Source organism: Oratosquilla oratoria, chromosome 20, assembly GCF_046742065.1.
Source record: "Oratosquilla oratoria isolate Oo_2021 chromosome 20, ASM4674206v1, whole genome shotgun sequence".
Lineage (NCBI taxonomy): Eukaryota > Metazoa > Arthropoda > Malacostraca > Stomatopoda > Squillidae > Oratosquilla > Oratosquilla oratoria.
Genome location: NC_134796.1, coordinates 35,729,851 through 35,734,850, shown reverse-complemented (window position 1 = coordinate 35,734,850; position 5,000 = coordinate 35,729,851). Strand labels below are relative to the sequence as shown.

At 42.3% G+C, this 5,000-nt stretch overlaps 1 protein-coding gene across 1 annotated transcript in view; it reads right to left on the bottom strand.

Moving 5' to 3' along the window:
• Nucleotides 1-5,000, bottom strand: part of LOC143036458 (soluble guanylate cyclase 89Da-like) — a 362,279-nt gene that overhangs the window by 325,994 nt on the left and 31,285 nt on the right. The gene's annotated exons all lie outside the window — the stretch shown is intronic.

Below are 5,000 nucleotides of genomic sequence, written 5' to 3'. Positions count from 1 at the left end.
TTTTCAACGGCGCCCTTAGTAGCTGGAGGACGACGTCGACCAGGCCCCAGTACCAGGATTGGCGGAGACTCTCGCCCAAGAGCTCCAGCCACAAAAAGCTCGACACGAGGACCATGGAGCGGCCGGGGGTTCCACTTTGGAGAAGACTTCCCCCTCGGCCTACTCCAGCAAGAACACGAAGCCCAAGCCCAAGGGCTCATTCAAGGACAATAAAAGCCCCAGAGCCCGTTGAAGAAGAGCCCAAAGAAGCCCCTTCTGCAAAGCCGCACCAGCCCACGAGGGTGTATGTTAGGCTCATCCCAAAGCCGGAGGAGTTGATGATGTGCCCAGTCGCTCCTCAGTGGAGGACACCTCCACCTTGGTATCGTACAAGAAGTGATATCAATTCCTGGAGGCAGTGAATATAGCCCAAGAAAGAAAGGATTCCATGAAGCCCAGAATGGAAAATAAAAGAAAATAAAAAAGAAAAGTTGGAAAAGAGAAGATTTGAAAGAAACCCAAGGAAAAGAAATATATAGATAAGCCCACACAAAATGAAAATAACATTTCAGAAAAAAATAATAGAATTTGAATAGCCCTTAGGAAAGTAACTTTCCAATAAAGGAAACATGGAAAGACGAATGGACTAATTGCAAAGCCCAAATTGCACTTTATTTTTTAGCCCAATAATAGATCCAAAATCGTCCTTGGAACCACGAGGTTCCCCTCAGCTGAATAAAATTACTTTGGAACGACACTCACCATCCCACTCCCACACCGTGGGAAGTGAGAAATCCCCATATTTCGTCTATTTCTTATGGGGCTGTTTTGCTTTGAGCGACTACCTCGAGAGTCGCTAAATAAAAATCACCACTCAAGTTCCCTATCAGTGCTACAGGCTCCCTATAACAATCATAAACCTCCCGAAGACTAAAAGTTTGGCAACACACACACACACACACACACACACACACACACACACACACACACACACACACACACACACACACACACACACACACACACACACACACACACACACACACACACACACACACACACACACACACACACACACACACACACACACACACACACACACACACACACACACACACACACACACACACACACACACACACACACACACACACAAACACACACACGCACACGCACACGCACACTCGCACACGCACACTCGCACACGCACACTCGCACACGCACACTCGCACACGCACACTCGTACGTGTGTGTGTGTGTGTGTGTGTGTGTGTGTGTGTGTGTGTGTGTGCGCGTGTGCGTGTGCGTGTGTGTGTGTGTGTGTGTGTGTGTGTGTGTGTGTGTGTGTGTGTGTGTGTGTGTGTGTGTGTGTGTGTGTGTGTGTGTGTGTGTGTGTGTGAGAGAGAGAGAGAGAGAGAGAGAGAGAGAGGAGGAAGACGAGGGGGACGAGAAGTACAAAATAGAGGAAGAAGAGGAGAAGAAAGAGGAGATGGACCAAGAATGAGAATGAAAAGGAAGAGGAGGAAGAGGAGGAGGAGGAAGAGGAGTAAAGAACGAAGTTGATGAGCTGATGAAAAAAGACAAGAAATCGAGCAATTAAGTTAGGAACGAGCTCGTTCAAGAAGAAGAAGAAGAAAAAGAAGGACAAGTGGTTTAGCAAGATGTGGTTTAAAGTTAACTGAGATAAGAACTATGTTGATATTTATAGCCACACTTAAAAGTTGGGTCTGAGGAGTTAAACCACTACGGAGAGGGACTTCTTTTTTGTTAGAGGATTAATGGAGAACTGTTAAAGTTAAGAATGAACAAGGTTTGCGGGATTAGTTAACTTCTGTATATTCACCATCGCGATGTTCTGTACGTCCATTGACATCTTCTATGTCACTGTCACCATCATTACTACCACCATCACCATCATCACTAATCTACCATAAATACCGTACCATCGTTTCCAACAGTACCATATACCACTGCGACCAATACTATTACTATTGGTATCATTACTATCGATATACCATGATGTTGATATTACCGGTTCTGCCAATGCTCCCTACAAATACCATCGCCACTGCAATCAATACCACAACCACCATCAAGTCACCAAGGGCATCACCATCAAAGACAAAATCAACACCACCACTACAAACACCACCACCACCACTACTACTACCACCACCACTACCACCATCACTACCATTACCACTACCACCACCACTACCACCACCACTACCACTACCACCATCACTACCACCACTACTACCACCACTACTACCATCACCACTACCACTACCAACACCACCATTACCACCACCACTACCACCACTACCACCACCACTTCCACCACCACTACCACCACCACTACCACCACTACTACTACTACCACCAGTACCACCACCACTACCACCACCACTACCATTAACACTACCACCACCACTACCACCACCAATACTATCACCGCTACCACCATCACTACCACTACTACCACCACCACTACTACCACCACCACTACCAACACCACCACTACCACCACCACTACCACCATCACTACCACTACCACTGCCACCAACATCACTACCAGAACTACAACCACCGCTACCACCACCGCTACCACCACCGCTACCACCACCACTACCACCACCACTGCCACTACGACTACCACCACCACTACCACCACGACCACCACCACTACCACCACCACTACCACCACTACGACCACGACTAACACTACCACCACCACTACCACCACCACAAACCACCACCACTACCACCACCACTACCACCACTACTATCACCACCACCACTACCACATCACTACCACTTCCACCACTACTAATACTACCAGTACCACCACCACAAACCACCACTACCACCCCTACCACCACTACTACCACCACCACTATCACCTCTATCACCACCACCACTACCATCACCACTACCACTACCACTACCACCACCACTACCACCACTACCACTATCACCGCCCCCACTACCACTACCACTACCATGACAACTACCACCACCACTACAACCACCACTACCACTACCACCACTACCACCACCACCACTACCACCACTACCACTATCACCACTACTACCGCCATTACTACCACCACTAATACCACTAATAGGTTAGGTTAGGTTAGGTGAGGTTATTTTAGGTTAGGCTGGGCTAGGCTAGGTTAGGTTAGGTTAGGCCAGGTTAGGCAAGGTTAGATTAGGTTAGGTGATGTTAGGTGAGGTTATTTTAGGTGAAGTTAAGCTAGGCTAGGCTAGTATAGGTGATGTTAGGTGAGGTTAGTTTAGGTTAGGAGGTAGACTAGGTTAGGTTAGGTGATATTAGGTGAGATTATTTTAGGTTAAGTTAAGCTAGGCTAGGCTAGGTGATATTAGGTGAGGTTATTTTATGTTAGGATGGTAGACTAGGTTAGGTTAGGTAAGGCTAGGTTAAGTTAGGTGATGTTAGGTTCAGGTATTTTAGATTAGGTTAGATTAAATGCTATTTGACAACGTACGGTTCATATTATATATCTATACATGCGTGTTTCTGGAATTTTACTGATAATTGTACCAACTTCGAATGGTGAGTTTTAACATGGGCAAACGTAAAACTATAGAACTAAAGACACTAAATATAGATAAAATCAATACAAATGAAGAATAGGTTTGAAGAGAATAACTATAGATAAAACCAAGAAACACGAAGTAGATCAAGATTAATGAATGATACGAAAGGCTTCGAGCAATTGTAGCCTCCTAGGGTCATCACTCGTTCCAATAATTTTGGTGGAATTAATCAGTTCATCCCTTCTGAGTACAGCGTTGTGGAAATTCTTATGAATAATAACGGTCAACTCCCCCTCCTGGATGTGCTGGTCGATTCTATATCTAACAACTTTATTACTAGTGTATATCGAAAACCCACCGACATAAATGTGTATTTATATATATGAATGTATATGCGAGTACATGAATGCATGAATGGCAAAAGCGAATGCACTGACAACTACAAGAAAGGTGTCATAAGAGCCTATGTAAAAAGAGCCATATCGGTGTGTTCCTCTTGGCAAGCATTACACAATAAGCTTCAACACCTTAGACAAATGCTCACAAAGAATGGGTACTCTAACACCGACTTTGATTCTATTACCAACAAGATGCTAGAATCATATCTCACAATCAAAGCACCACAAAATCATAACTACATCAACATATATTACCGAAACACCTTTACTAATAATTAAAAAAAAATAGATGAAAAAGTCATTAAAGATATCATCCAAAGGAATCATCCATAATCTAACCATACCCCACCAAACTTTAACCCTTAACCATAACCAAAATATATTTCTTTAAATGAAAAATAGTTATCCAAGTACCTGGAGGGATAGGGTATCAGAATATATATGGTTATGGGGGTCTATCTGCAAAACCCTGGGAGGAGTTCCTGAACAAACAAACAAATAAACAAGCCAGACAAGGTAGACAGACAAATGAAAGATTGTTTTCCAAGTATCTTGATTCACAAGGTTTCAGAATATATATGGTTATAGGGGTCTATCTGCAAAAACCTAGGAGTAGTCTGGGAATAATCACTCACCTAACTTTAACACTTAACCCTAACAAAAATATTTTTTAAATGAAATATAGTTATCCAAGTACCTGGAGGGATAGGATATCAGAATATATATGGTTATGGGGGCCTATCTGCAAAACCCTAGGAGTTCGTGAACAAATAAACAAACAGACAGAGGCTACTACTTTATTATAGTATATATATATATATATATATATATATATATATATATATATATATATATATGTATATATATATATATATCTATATATATGAATGTATATGCGAGTACATTCGTATGTATATATATATATATATATTATGTATATGTATATATATATATATATATATATATATATATGTGTGTGTGTGAGTGTGTGTATGTGTGTGTATGTATATATATATATATATATATATATATATATATATGCAAGCGACAACAGATATG